The sequence below is a fragment of the Podarcis gaigeae genome (assembly GCF_964106915.1).
Source record: "Podarcis gaigeae genome assembly, chromosome: 17".
Taxonomy (NCBI): Eukaryota; Metazoa; Chordata; class Lepidosauria; order Squamata; family Lacertidae; genus Podarcis; species Podarcis gaigeae.
The window spans coordinates 7,012,569-7,028,648 of NC_139694.1; the positions used below are offsets into that span (position 1 = coordinate 7,012,569).

General features: G+C 44.9%; 1 protein-coding gene across 1 annotated transcript in view; it reads left to right on the forward strand.

Moving 5' to 3' along the window:
- The window catches only part of SHB (SH2 domain containing adaptor protein B), a 162,688-nt gene that overhangs the window by 10,046 nt on the left and 136,562 nt on the right, over positions 1-16,080 (forward strand). The window lies entirely within an intron of this gene.

The window sequence follows — 16,080 nt, forward strand, 5'->3', positions numbered from 1 at the left end:
AGAGACGCGTCTCTGCTTAAAGATTGCTGCTGAACAGCTTAACTATACATTACTGTGAATGTATATCGGCTGCAGAGTTCCATCTCCCCAGTGATGTTCATTTGTCATATTGATGTCATAGTGCTCAATATTTCCCTGACATCACACCACTTGGTTAGCTGGCGCTTGCAGGATTGGTGGAAATGCTGTGATGTCATGCCTTGTGTTGTCTTTAACGAACTGCTGCCAGTGAGGTGCAGAAGGGAGGCGGAGGCAGCCCTAAACACCGGTGAGAGCTGCACGGGCCACATTCACACCATACATTTAAAGTACTATGATGCCACTTTAAATATTCAAGGAATTCTGGGAGCTGCAGGTTTTTAAGGCTGCAGAGAGCTGTGAGGAGGCCCTTACTCTCCCGCAGAGATAGAATTTACAGTTTCCTAGGAAGAAGGATTGATTGCTAAACCCTTCGGAGAATTGCAGTTCCCAGGATTCTTCTGAGGAAGCCACGAATGTTTAAAGCAGTGGCATAGTGCTTTAAATGCACGGTGTGATTGTAGCCTGAATGGGCTTTTGAAGGCATCTTATACTCCCCACTCACTCCCCAATATCTGGAACCATCACTGGTAGGGAGTGGGGCAGAAAAGGAGACCAGGCTACGTGAGGGAGCATCAGGAAGAGGTCTTCATAAAAGAATGGGCTGTGATCGTTTGGTTTTTTTTAATTGTAAAACGGGGGGAAAAAAGATTCCTTTTGAGATTTAAGGCATAGATGGGGAAATTTGTTTCCCTCTATATATGTTATTGAGCTGCTATTCCCATCCCCATGCTGCCTGGGGCTCCAAGAACATTTAGAACATCATAAGCTCCTCACCCCTGATTTAAGGAACACAATTTTTGAAAAGGTCTCCAGTAGTCTCTTTTTAAAAAGAAGAAAGAAAAGGTCCATGGCAAGGAAAGGAAAGGAAAGAATGTTGCAGGACTAATAGGAAATACAGTACAGTGGTACCTCTGGATACAAATAGGATCCGTTCCAGAGCCCCGTTCGCATCCAGAAGCAAACGTATCTAGCGATGGCACGTCTGCGCCCATGCGTGTCGCTTTTCGCCGCTTCTGCGCATGCGTGTGATGTCATTTTGAGCATATGCGCAGCTCAAGCGGCAAAACCCGGAAGTAACGCGGAGCGCAACTCGAACACGCTCAACCCGAGGTATGACTGTATATATATTCTGCATCAGTGCGAGCTTGGGGCACAGATTCAGTGGGGAAGACCCTCCTGTGCAAGCCCCATTGAAATGAATGGGGCACACATGACAACTCTCTTGCACTCATCTCTCATTCTTTTCAATGGGGCTTGGCGCTAGTTGGGGTTCCCTGTGGATATCGCACGTGGCAAATGGTATAAACCCACGTGTCTTGGGGAGCAGAACATGAAAGTATTGGGTGGTGGCACATTTTTAAGGCGATAAATTACGTCCTGTCTGCATGTAATTCCAAAATAAATCACCTTGTCAGGGTGAAGGAAGATTAAAGCTCTGATAAAATATTTATTGCCGTGTCAGTCGTCTACCTTTTGAGTCACTGACTGGAAACACTTAATTCTTTCAGGGAAGTGAGTGATTACATTGGAAATATTCATTCATATTGCAGTGTGTGTGTGGTTTTAAGTGTGGACTTAAATTTTACTTTAAAGTGCAGTGCCATTGGCAGGTTAGTGAAATTCTAGAGCATCTGGATATGTAGCACAGCTTCAGAAAAGAAATGAGTGAATGTCAGACAAAGCTGAAGTCCTGTGAGAGGCAGTGTGGTGTAGTGGTTAGAGTGTCACTATGAGTGAAAAGACCCAGGTTAAATCCCCCTCAAGACACACGCTGGCTATTTAGCCGTGATAATAAATGTTCACTCAGGACACAAGATGGAAAAAGGCTATAGAGTAACATTTCTTGAAAATAAATCTGCGCTATTATTGCGCTATTAAGGTATTGCGCTATTAAGATATGAATGAGGCATTTGTTAGAATTTTATTTTTGTCTGAGACCAAAGACATTTTTTTTAAAAAGAGAAAAGTTGAATTCTTCTCTTAACCATTGAGCAAAGTTTCTCTGAACTCTGAAGACACAGATCCAACAATGGAACTTTCCTTATTTTCCTGTTCGGGGACTTTTGATGATATTTCTGCTAACTTTTGTAGGAGTGGACTTCCTCAGTGTTAACTATTACAAAGGAGAACTACAAAGCGAAGTTTTATCTGCTTCCGCCCCAGTTGTGGCAGTGAGATCTCTCTGGCTTTTCTAGTGCCCAGAAAGTGCCGAGTGGGGGGGGGGGAGTGGGGCAGCCTGGCAGGCAATGCCAAAATGCAAGTGGTCATGAAAGTAAAGGACCCCTGGATGGTTAAGTCCAGTCAAAGGCAACAATGGGGTTGTGTCACTCATCTTGCTTTCAGGCCAAGGGAGCCGGCATTTGTCCACAGACAGCTTTCCAGGTCATGTGGCCAGCAGGACTAACTGCTTCTGGCGCAACAGAACACTGTGACGAGTGCCAGAGTGCACAGAAACACTGTTTACCTTCCCGCCACAGTTGTATCTATTTATCTACTTGCACTAGCATGCTTTTGAACTGCTAGGTTGGCAGGAGCTGGGACAGAGCAACGGGAGCTCACTCCATCATGAGGATTCGAACCGCCAACCTTTCGATCGGCAAGCCCAAGAGGCTCAGTGGTTTAGACCACAGCGCCACCCTCATTCCTGGTATTACAGTGGAACCTCGAGTTTTGGACATACAGTGGTACCTCGGGTTACATAAGCTGCAGGTAACATACGCTTCAGGTTACACACTCCACTAAGCCAGAAATAGTGCTTCAGGTTAAGAACTTTGCTTCAGTATAAGAACAGAAATTGGGCTCCGGCGGCATGGCAGCCGCAGGGGGCCCCATTAGCTAAAGTGGTGCTTCAGGTTAAGAACAGTTTCAGGTTAAGTAAGGACCACCGGAACAAATTAAGTACTTAACCCAAGGTACCACTGTAACCTGTCCCAGAGGCACGTCCGCAACTTGAAGCATGTCTGTGCATGCGCGCTGCACAATTTAGTGCTCATGTGCATGTGCAAACTGCGATTTAGTGCTTCTGCACAAAACTGATTTAGTGCTTCTGCACATGCGCGAGCGGCAAAACCCGGAAGTAACTGTTCCAGTTACTTCCGTGTTGCCACGGGACGCAACTTGAAGAGACATAACCTGAAGCGGATGCAACATGAGGTACGACTGTAAAAATATGTTCTAAGGAATGAGGTAAGGTTCACAGGTGTAAAAGGAAATGTGGAATTTGGCTTATTTGTTTTATTTCTTTGGGGTGTTTTATTTTTGTACACCACCTGGGGATGCCGTGTGAAAGACAATCTAAAAATATTTAAATAAATAAATAGATTTCCGTAATCAATAATTGCTCTAACAGGTCAGGAGTCCTGCATAAGCCAGAGAGATAGAACAAGGGATACCGCTGCAGCACACACAGTACATGAAGTTTAGAATAAAGGGGTGTTTATTATTTACCAGGACCTAGACCTTTTTCCAGGTCCACATGTATTTTTTTAATGCTTGATTAGATCCCATGAATCTTGTGAGATTTAGAGCATATTACATTTTTAAGAGAGTCCCATGGACTGCAAGAAAATCAAGCCTATCCATTCTGAAGGAAATCAGCCCTGAGTGCTCACTGGAAGGACAGATCCTGAAGCTGAGACTCCAATACTTTGGCCACCACATGAGAAGAGAAGACTCCCTGGAAAAGACCCTGATGTTGGGAAAGATGGAGGGCACAAGGAGAAGGGGACGACAGAGGATGAGATGGTTGGATAGTGTTTTCGAAGCTACCAGCATGAGTTTGACCAAACTGCAGGAGGCAGTGGAAGACAGGAGTGCCTGGCGTGCTCTGGTCCAGGGGGTCACGAAGAGTCGGACACGACTAAATGACTAAATAACAACAGCAACAACATTTTTAATGTCACCCTTCCTCCAAGGAACTTTAAATGGATCTCCCTCACCCCAAACTCACACATTTTATCTTCACCACAATATTATGAGGCTGCATCCGCACAATACATTTAAAGCACACACACCCTAGAGCTAAGAATCCTGTGAACTATGGTTTGCATGGGATAGTGGGAATTGTAGCTGCTTGAGCAGTAAATTGCAGTTCCCGGGATTCTTTTGTGGGAAAGAATGTGCTTTAAATGTACTTTCAATGTATGGTGTGTATGCAGAGTTAATAACTGGCCATGGGCATTCAGTGAGCTGAGATCTGAACACAGGTCTTCCCAGTTCTATGTCCAACACTACCCATTGCTCCATACTGCCCGAACGCTTTTTGTATGATCCGATTAGAGTCTGTCTTCAGGGATTTAGATCACTGTGCCATATATAATATTTGAAAGTTCTTTTATTAGGTACTGATTTATTCCCCATTACTTGAAAGGCAAATCCTTCAAAAGCTGAGACAGGCAAAAGACCGTTCCTTTAGGAATATGTGACTTGATTTAGCAGTGAAAAAATTCATACTCATCCTTCACTGACAAGGAAACTGTGCTTGTGGCAGGTTTATAAGGTGGCCTTGAATAACCTGTCTCTTTTTTAAAACAGCTAAAGAATCCAAACTTGTTGGGAAATGAAGCTGTACAAGAAAAACAGGTATTGAGTGAATAGCCAGGCCCAAACATCTAAGACATCCCAGCGAGGCATTCCAGATGTTCACAATTGCACGATCTCTGCGCAGGTCTCCCAAGTGGAATTTGAGCACAGTTGCAGAACTGTAATCTCTTAGATTATCTTTTTGACCAAAAATGTTAGGAACTCATTGTGGCTGGCTCATTCAACAGTTCCTTGCACTTTGCAGAACTGTGTTGCAATGGAGACCGAGATCTCATTGATTGTCTGGGCTCTGGTTTCAGAAGTAATGCAAAACCACGATTTCCTCCTGCTAGAACAGGCTGTGGCAAATCCTTTTCTTCATGTGCAAACAGAGGAGGTTCAGAGTTTCCCATTTACTGTTCCCCATCATGTTTGAATGTGGGAAACTCTGGTTTGTTCAAACCAAGACCAAACATGATTTCAGGCCCTTCCCCCCCTTTAAATTAATGAAAAACTGCAGTTCTAAATTAGAAATGAGAGCTTTAGAGTTCCTTTGCATGTACAGGAGAATGGGGAAACAGTGGAGGAAGCCAATCAAATCTCTTGCTCATTGTTAGCATAACAGGAAACCTTGGTTCTCAAGGAGCACTTTTCATGTGTCGCACAATCTGGAGGCTTGAACCCGGAACTGCATGGCTTGTGGTGAAGATCAATGAGCTGTCCAGGAGTCTTTTACTTGCATTCAAGGCCTCTATTTGCCTACGGACGACCCTGGGTGTGCAACATTGGATTCTAAGTTTTACACACAGAAGACCCACAGAAACGAATGAGCATGACTAAGTTAGTTTCGTTAATTTCTGAGGGTCTGCTGTGAATAAAACTTAGTTGAATACCACCCCAAAGAAAAAGGTATTTTGTCCCCCGCACTGCCCTGAATTGCATATTGAGATGCATGTCAGCAAGGAAATTTCACATCTCCTGGGTTGATCTGACCAACCTGTGTTGACTTGAGCCAAACAGATTTGCATGTAGTTTGGAATCCACCAAGTCACACATCTTTGATTGCTTTCTGAAACACACTCCTAATACAGTGGAACCTTGGTTTTCCAGTGTAATCCATTCCGGAAGACCGTTCAACTTCCAAAACGTTCAAAAACCGAAGCCTGCATTTCTGGAAGCATTTACGTCTTGAAAACTCAACATGGAAGCCACGTGGCACGTTTGGCTTCCGAAAAGCATTCGAAAACTAAAGACTTCCGGGTTTTCGGCATTCAAAAGCCGAAATGCTCCACTTCTGAGATGCTTGAAATCTGAGGTTCCACTGTATTTGGACTGGGGAAAAATAAAGATGAGAAATCACTCTCAGTGAACACCATGAGATTTTCAAAAGATTACCCCTCCCCTTTCTCCTAAAAGCACATTTCATTGTGCTCTTTTGAAACCAAGGCTGTGATCTTGTGCTACTTGACTGTGGGAAGTCTGCAACATGTGGATTATACCTGCAATGAAGTCGGGATTCTGTGGAAAAGTGCTCCTGGTCTTTACTGCTATAAAAAGGCACAATAACCAAAGATTCATACAACTAGCTCTGCATCACCCGTGGTTTCTCAAACCGATTCCCTTCATGTCATGCAGCAAATTAAACTGAGAGGAACTTCCAGTGGCAGATTCTGATACTGTGTGCTGTTGTTCAAAGGAGGGGAGGGAAGTCGAGAATCCCATGAGGCCTGCCCCTAGCCCTTGGGCATGTTTAAAGTACCTCTTCAGATCCCGGCTGTGCTAAATTCTGCTTGAAAGCCTTGGCTGTGGATTAAATGTGTCTTTGAGCTTTCAGGCAGGTATGACTGACTTTTGTTTTTGCATCCAAGGAAGTAAGAACCCCAAGCCAGGAGACTGGAAACCAAATACAATTTTATTTAATATCAAAGCCCAAACAACAGATGCTCCCCTTAATTTTAAAAGGCTGCGTTTTTATCACTCACTTTGATAACCTTATCCAATGCCAGCTCTTGGTATGTGCGTATGTTTTTTTAAAAAAACAAAGATACACTGAATAAGAATAACTTTTAATAATAATTTTATTATTTATACCTCACCCATCTGGTTGGTTTCCTCAGCCACTCTGGGCGGCTTCCAACACATATAAAAGCACAATAAAACGTCAAACATTAAAAACTTCCTATTACAGGGAAATGAAATAGTGTCCTCCTTTGTTCCTGCAATCTGTGGCTCTGGCTGTATGTACATTGGACAGGCAAGTGAGTCACTCTTGTACTCTGTTAAGTAATTCCACTAATGTGTGAGGGATTGGCAAGTCATGTGGGAGATGCTCTTAAAATGGCGCGCGGCAGCTGTCCTTCCACAGGGTCTTCGCATTTGGCTGCAAGAGCTTGAGTAATGTCGAGGGGTTTGTTCCATGTCTCCAGCCTCCCCCACTCCCAATCCCGTCCTTTAAGGTTTGTGGCATGTGCATAGTTCCCAATATGGGTTCCATATTGTTAGCAGCTGGCCTGATTTAATGCCACAGCCACTGGCCTCCTCTCAAAAGGAAGTGGTAATTTGGGATAGATGTCAAAACCTCCCTCAGATGGCATTTGCTTTCTCTCTGATGTCTGCAATTACTAAGGCATCATCTGTAACTTTAAGTGGTCCTGTATAAATAAATCAGAAAGGCGACCGTTGCTTGAGAGGCCGAGATCTCAACATTATTTCCGAAAGGCGCAAATGTGCAGAACGGCGCAGATGTTGCCCTCCTTATGCTGCTCTTGCCGTGACGGAGGCGCAACTGTTCTTCTCCAGTGTATGCATTAGGCATTCCAAACTAAACTTGGGTTGGAAGAACTCGAACAAATGTTCTCTAGGTAGTTTGGGGCTCAAGCAGTAGGCCTAGGCCTGGGACAAATGTCTGCATGGTGGCAGTGGATGTTATGGGGAAACACAGGGATTACAATACAACGCTGTTAGTGATTAAGCTGATGGGGTGGTGGTGCAGTGGTCTTTGCAGATCAAAATTGGTGGTGGGGTGGGATGCTTCAACTTTCTCCCCCACTAATTCCCCAGCCGTCTTTCATTCATGTTTTCTCCTGCTGAGGGGAATCAGAAGTATGCCTGGCTGGAGTCCTTGATAGAAGGACATTTGCAGAAGAGAATTAGCACTGGACGTGGGTGGCGCTGTGGGTTAAACCACAGAGCCTAGGACTTGCCAGTCAGAAGGTCGGCGGTTCGAATCCCCGTGACGGGGTGAGCTCCCGTTGCTCGGGGTCCCTGCTCCTTCCAACCTAGCAGTTTTAAGTTCTCAAAGCTCTTAACCCAGCTGAAGGTTGTCATCTGAACTAGCCAGATGTTTAATTGAGAATCAATCACAGTCAGTCCACCATTTGAAAAATAAGACTTTAGAGCCGCCTGGCCCCAAAATGGCAACAAGACATTCTGTCTTGGCAAGTGCAACTTTGATTTAAGGAGCCATTTGGCACCTAGGTTACAGTGGTGCCTCGCTAGACGAAAAGAATTCGTTCCGCGATTCTCTTCGTCTAGCGGTTTTTTCGCCTTGCGAAGCAAGCCCATTGACAGCTTAGCAGATTAGCGCTACAGCTGTCAAGCGGCTTCCAGTGATCAGCTGTTAAGCGGCTTATCATCGGAACAGCTGATAAGCGGCTTAAGAAAAGGGCGAAAAAAGCGAAAAAAAACCGCGGGGGGGGGGTGCAAGATTTTTTTCGTCTTGTGAAGCAACCCCATAGGGAAATTCGTTTTGTGAAGCGCCTCCAAAACGGAAAACCCTTTCGTCTAGCGGGATTTTCGTCTTGCGAGGCGTTCGTCTTGCGGGGCACCACTGTATATATCTGAGTTTGTGATACTGCCTGGGGAAACCCGCATTTTCCTGCTGAATGGAGCAAATGACAATCAGGTTTTTTGTGGATTGCTGTTTGCAGTAAATTCAGCAGTAAATCATGGGTTTTCCCAGGGAAAAAACCTGCTCAGACACAGACCTGGAAACCCCAGACATGTGCCTCGAAAATGTGGTGCAAAGGTAAATTCAGATGAACCCTAGGAGAGCAAAACACCCATTTCTTCCACCAGCTCTTTATAATATTGCTTGATAGGACCTTTCTCCAACCTTCCACTGATTTCTAAACAGCCAGAGGACTTAAGTCAACACGATGGAAAGAAAGTATGAATCGGGGCCCTCTCTTATCATATTGAGTCACATGGCAATTGCCCACAGAACTTGGTAACCTGAATGCTGCTATTGTGATAATGAATCATCTGTGTTCATCTTATCTCGGCTCTAGGTCGTTACACAACAATAAGACCAAGCTGGGGCTTATCTTCTGCCATGTATTACCTATTGCAAATCATTGAGATGGTTATCTCTTGAGCTGAATGCTAAACTGTGTTGGCGGGGCTCTGCTCATTAGAACAGAGATTAAGCATCTAATAAAATGTCTCTGATTGGTATCACTATCATTTGTCACATGCACTGGTTAGCTCAGCGACTGTCAAGATGCCACAGTCTAACTGAGGATGTAGCTTTATGCCACACCTCTGTCAAGTGCTCAGGTCTGACTGATGTCATTGTCTTGCATCCCACAGTCCAACATACCTGGAGCAGAGTGGTTAACAAGTAGGCTAGCTGGAAGTGCAGGAGCAGGTAGCCCCAGTGCCTTTTCTCAGGGATGAGTTTCCTGGATGGCGGTAAAAGGTAAAGGGACCCCTGACCATTAGGTCCAGTCGTGACCGACTCTGGGGTTGCGGCGCTCATCTCGCTTTATTGGCCGAGGGAGCCGGCGTACAGCTTCCAGGTCATGTGGCCAGCATGACTAAGCCCCTTCTGGCGAACCAGAGCAGTGCACAGAAACTATTTATCTACTTGCAGTTTGACATGCTTTCGAACTGCTAGGTTGGCAGGAGCAGGGACTGAGCAATGGGAGCTTACCCCATCACAGGGATTTGAACCACCGACCTTCTGATCGGCAAGTCCTAGGCTCTGTAGTTTAACCCACAGCGCCACCCGCGTCCCTTCTTGGATGGAGAGGATACTGTAAATCAGGGTGGTCCAAGCTTCATCCCAAGTGGGCTGCAAGAATACTTCAATGTGGAATCCGCAGGCCGCACACTGCCTTATCGCATGTGTGGGAGCAAAGCCAAAATGTGACAAACATCCCAGCCCTTCTGCTGCCTTCGCTAAGCTGGCAGACTTTGGGAAGGAGGTGTGAGGCTCTGGCAGGGTCCTAGAGCTCTCCCACCTTCTTCCCAAAGCTGGGAAAGCACTAACCAGATTTCAGGAAAGAGGTGGAGGGACTCTAGGAGCCTGTCAGAGCTTCACCCCTCCTTCTCAAAGCCCAGAACCTCCATACCCTGCTTTGGGAAGGCAGCACGAGGGAGGGGGCAGTCCTGAAATGTTGCTGAAGGTCACCCAAAAAAGTCTTGAGGGTTGCATGCTGGACCACCCTGCCATGGATATTTGAGGTTTATAGCAAGCAGTGGCGCAGAATTGGCTCTCTTGTGTCGTCCGTTTCCTAGCCTTAGAAGGGCTAAGGCTGTGTACACATTATAACATTAGAGCACATTCGAAAAGCACTTCCCTCCTCAAAAGAATTCTGGACACTGTAGTTTGTTAAAGGTTGCTGGTGAGGGGTAAACTACAACGGCCAGAATTCCTCAAGGGAAAGACTGTGGTTTGAGTGTGCATTAAAGTTATAATGCACATGCAGCCTAGGTACCTCAGGGAGAATTGCCTGCAGTTTCCTCTTCTGACCATGACCTTCATGTTGCATGCAGTAGGGAAATACAGTGGTACCTCGGGTTAAGTACTTAATTTGTTCTGGAGGTCTGTTCTTAACCTGAAACTGTTCTTAACCTGAAGCACCACTTTAGCTAATGGGGCCTCCTGCTGCTGCTGCACCACCGGAGCACCATTTCTGTTCTCATCCTGAAGCAAAGTTCTTAACCTGAAGCACTATTTCTGGGTTAGCAGAGTCTGTAACCTGAAGCGTATGTAACCTGAAGCTTATGTAACCTGAGGTACCACTGTACCACTTCAACAACAATCCTCCTGGTTTTAGCTCGGCTGCTGCCAAACAGAACAGCTTTCCCCAACCCTTCAGATATCATTGGACTCCTGACCCAGCCAACATGGCCAACACTCAGGGATGATGGTACTTATATTCCAAAGCAGCTAGAGGACACGAGGGGGGGGGGAGCCTGCTGCAGAATGCCATTGGGATGTGTACCATGAGGAGTGTGACTGGACTTCACCTATCAAGGGGTACACACACCCTATGTATTGTTCCACAAACACTGTGGGCTGATTCAGCGAAATAGCTGCTTTAGCACAATGTTGAATTCCACCAAACTTCTGTCACTGCACTTATATTGGAATAATAATAATAATAATAATAATAATAATAATAATAATAATAATTTATTTGTACCCAGCCCATCTGGCGGGGTTTCCCCAGCCACTCTGGCCGGCTTCCACAAAGACCAAAAATACACTAATATGTCATACATTAAAAACTTCCCTGAACAGGGCTGCCTTAAGATGTTTTCTGAATGTCAGGTAGTTGTTTATCTCTTTGACATCTGATGAGAGGGTGTTCCACGGAGGCCCTCTGCCTGGTTCCCTGTAGCTTTGCTTCTCACAATGAGGGAACCGCCAGAAGGCACTCGGCGCTGGACCTCAGCGTCCGGGCAGAACGAAGGGGGTGGAGACACTCCTTAACTAGAGCATGGGCACCCCTTTTTTCAAAGAGGGCCAGATTTGATGTAGTGAAAATGCATGAGGGCCGACCGAAGATATTGAGCTTTTTTAAGGATTGGAGTTGCTGAGCATTTTTTAAGATTTTACCCAAGGACATATACAGCCACAGGGGCCAGATTTAACCGAGTGGCAGGCCGGATTAGGCCCCCAAAATGGACTTTGGACATGACTGCTCTAGAGTCTGGTCTTACCCCAGTGGTTTGCTTTTGATTTCCATCTCCAGCCATTGACTGTTTTTAAGCACTGTCAATCAGCAGCTGGAAAAGGGGAGGGGAGAATTTACCCATCAGCTCCCACCTCTGCCATCCAGCTATGTCATAGGGCTTGGAGAGTTTACCTGGAGGACATGAGCAGAATTAGAGCCCGTTGCAGACTTTGGCCAGAGCATTTAGAATTTGATTTTAAAATATCAAGTAATGTGGGATAGATGCAAGTACTCTGTTAAGAGAAATGTCACATTTCAGAAGTGATGGGCACTGAAGTCGATAATCTGTGGCATTCCAGAGTTGAGTTCTAGATCTGGCGAAGTAATAAGAAAAGAGAATTCTGACTGGGCATTCAGTGGCCCTTGGAAGAAATGGCAACTGCTTCCTTTCCTATAAGCAGGCAGCTAAACTCCTTAATCCGAAACTCAGTTTCCTTGAGTCCTTTATTTTCACCATCTCTTACAAATCGGTCTCTTTGGCCTGGAATGTTTTTGGTGTGGGGAGGGACACAGCTGCAGATTCTTCAGCCCTGTGGCTGCTCAGACTCTGAGTTAACAAGCAAATTTGCTGCTTGAGGTTTCAGTGAGAAATCTGATACAGTATATTCATCTACTCTTTTTTTCCTGTGGTTTCATGGCGGCAAGCTCCCATTCTCTTTACTGTAAAGGAAACCATGCATGTAGTCCTATGCACTGGGAGACCAGGTGCCATGGAGGGTAGGTTTTCTGTGCCCTCAAAAGTTGTGGAGAAGAGGAAGATATTGTCCATTTCATATTTATTGTCCACACCGTCTCCAAGGTACTTACTTGGGGCTTATCTTTCCACCATCCTTGAAGGTTCACTGGGGCACTATCCAGTGAACCTGAAGCAGGTTTGAACCCAGATTTCCCAAGTCCAAGTTCACCATTCCAGGAACTGCAACATATATGGCTCTTAAATGGCTTGATATTCAGTGCCTTCATCCTGAACACACCGCTGTCACGCAAAAAATGGCCCTGTGTTAGGGAGTTTCTATCAAAATTATTAGAATTTCTGTTGGGCGCTTTGATGGTGATGAGAAGCAACAACACAAACCGCTTGGGATGATGAACCTTTGATAAAAAATACATTGTATTCAAGACTTGAAGGTTTGTGTTATGATGCCAAATAGTATTTGAATAAGGAAGCTTTGCATTGTGCTTCTCAAGGGTTAAAGGCTTTTTAATTGCATTGTGATGCTCTTTGCAAACTGAGAAATGGTTTGTTTTTTTTGCCAGCACCAGGGACCTGACGACAATTAGAATTTATGAAGTGCCTGGTGAAGGGCTCATCTCATCAAGCATCTGATTGGCCAAGTGCTTGTGGGGGAATTTGCAAGCAGGCAACATCCTTGCTTGTTGTATGGGATTCAGAAGGTGGTCCTCTGCAAATGGAGGTTCTGTTTAGTCTACGTCACTAATTAACTAGTGATAGACATATATCCTCTCTCATTTTGCTAGTGCTTTTTGAAAAAGCTCGGGACTGTCACAGTTAGCTCCACATGTTAACTATATATTCTTTGTAGAAATAGTACAGTGGAACCTTGGTTCTCAAAACGGCTTAGTTGATGAACAAACCGGCTCCCGAATGCCAAAAAACCAGAATTAAGTGTTCTGGTTTTCGAACATTTTTCGGAAGCCGAATGTCTGATGCAGTTGTTGGCTATTGTTTCCGGGGCGCCTGCACCAATTGGAAGCCATGCCTTGGTTTTCGAACGTTTCAAGAGTCAAATGGACTTCCAGAACGGATTAAGTTTCAGAACCAAAGTACCACTGTGCTTCCTTTTGTCAGTCTACTACTCTCTTTTTTTGAATTTTTTATTTATGATTTTCAGATTTATACATTTCACTGATTTTACAATCATTTTAACATTTCAAAACTTCTTCCCCCTCTTTCTGCAGTTCCTTAAATTTATTTTCAATATCTTCTGCAAATCCAGGTTAACTTAATTTGTTCATTTATTCTTCTACTTTAAATATATACTCTTATGAAACTGCAGGTTATTACAATAATCCTACCAACCCTCACCGTGATCAACTCCCACCCAGAAACCTATGTCCCCACTGTGGAAGGATGTGTGGCTCCAGAATTTGCCTCTAGAGTCACTTACGGACTCACTGTTAAAACTGTGTTTATGGAAGACAATCTTACTCGGCTATGTAAGGTAAAGGTAAAGGTACCCCTGCCCGTACGGGCCAGTCTTGACAGACTCTAGGGTTGTGCGCCCATCTCACTTAAGAGGCCGGGAGCCAGCGCTGTCCGAAGACACTTCTGGGTCACGTGGCCAGCGTGACAAAGCTGCATCTGGCGAGCCAGCGCAGCACACAGAAACGCCGTTTACCTTCCCGCCAGTAAGCGGTCCCTATTTATCTACTTGCACCCGGGGGTGCTTTCGAACTGCTAGGTTGGCAGGCGCTGGGACCGAGCAACGGGAGCGCACCCCGCTGCGGGGATTCAAACCGCTGACCTTTCGATCGGCAAGCCCTAGGCGCTGAGGCTTTTACCCACAGCGCCACCAAAGAAGAAGAAGAAGAAGAAGAAGAAGAAGAAGAAGAAGAAGAAGGAACTGAGTATCTAACAACAGTTAAATTAATGCTCTAAGGAGAATGACAATAGCATGAGATGTGCAGGCAGAAACACTAGTGCACTTAGAAGCACTTAGGCAGTTTTTGTTGTACCTTTTCTGAGTAGCATTGCAATTTCATTTGCAGATTTGACTGGTTTGCAGTTCAGCCGTGCCTTGGTGTTTGTGTTCTGTGATTGGATTATATGTGGTTTTGCTTTCTGAAAGGCTGTAGGGTTGAGTCCTCGCGCAGTGGTTCAGTGGGTAGGACTACAGCATCTACCATTTGTGTTCTGGAGCTGTCTTCGAATGCATCTTCCTAGCAAAACCAGTTCTGGCACTTGTTCATCCCACTGCTTCTTCTTCTTTTAAAATTTCAGTTTTGTGGAGCCTACTGAGAACTTCTCGGAAAAAACTTTGGAATGACACAAACCACAGCGAATGATTTTAGCTTCCACTATAAGAGACTCGCTGACAGTACTTTTAAAAATAGACGTACATTGAGATATCCAACTGGCCACCATTACCCCCAAATTAACATTGAGAAATATATTCGTTGGCAGAAAAGATTTAAGCTGGTTCTCAATTTCTTCTATTAAACAAAGAAAGGGGGGAACTGATTTTTACCAAGTTGGACTATATGCCCTTTAGGTTCCCTTCCAACTCTACAATTCTAGATACTTCCTGAATAAGCGTGCATACTAATTGCTTGCTGTGATGATTGAAAACATATCTGTTTGCAATTAAATAAAGGAGCATAATAATAATGTTCAGGCCATGCAGCCCATATGCTTTTGTATATCTGCTTAAGGGAGCAGCTGTGAAATTGAGGGTGGTTTTCGCTAGGCGCTTTTTATCCACATACTACAAGACAGGCTTACAAACCATTTTTATGCCCTTGAGCATATTTGCAAACCAGGGAAATGGTCACGGGTTCAACAACCACACCCACTGCAAACTAAGCATACATCAATGCCTATTTGATTGGCTGTAGTAGAATGCTCTAAAACAAGGACCAGGATTTTAAAATCCGCCTCCCCCTCTCGGAATTAAGGAAAATACATTTTTGCTTCCCATAATGTAGCCCATTAATATAGATAGACAATTCCTGTTAAGCTGCTAATGAATCATCATAATGAGAGAGCCCTGGGCTATAAAGCAGTTTATGCATACGGAAAATGAAATAAATAAAATCATTCTGCCTCCTAATGCGGAGTTTGTCTGACATGGAGAACGGCACTGCAAGATTTGGCAGAGGAAAAGCTGAAATAAGGATGTAATTTATTCAAAAACGAAGGTGACACCATCCTCTCTCTTGCAAAAATGTGTCTGCAGAGTTACATCATGGGCTTGGAAGTAGCTGACACCAGAAGTCTGCTGCAGAGAGTGGCATGGCCAGAGGCAGACTTTCTGGGGAGTTCACAGCAATGCAGGGTTTTCCGTGGGTGTTTTCCCATCACACTGGAGTTAAAGGATCCAACATTTTGCAGAGACTCAGAGGCTAGCAGATCAAAGGGCCCAAAACAGAATGTCTAGTTGCCATTTTGGGGGCAGGCGGCTTGAAAATTGTATTTTTCAATATGACTTTTGGCTTCCTGAAATTCCTTCTGATTGTGCAGGTAAAATATAAGGAATAGAACTACAGGTTGGGTTGTTAGTGTATGAAAACAGGCAAGATCTAAGGATCTCCAGGCATGTACCACCAGATGGTGGAGATGTCAGGCACCATAATGGAGCCCAGGTATCTTCACTGGGTTGCAAGTGGATGATACAGTTAGGTGCAAAATGCGCATGGCAAATTTCAAACACTGCTCACCACCGCAGTGGCAGGCACAGTGCACCAGAATAGCCCCAAAGTATCACTGATGGTGCTCAATTTGCACTTGACCAAGAATGCTCATGAGGATTTGAACAGTAGTGTCGTCGTCTTC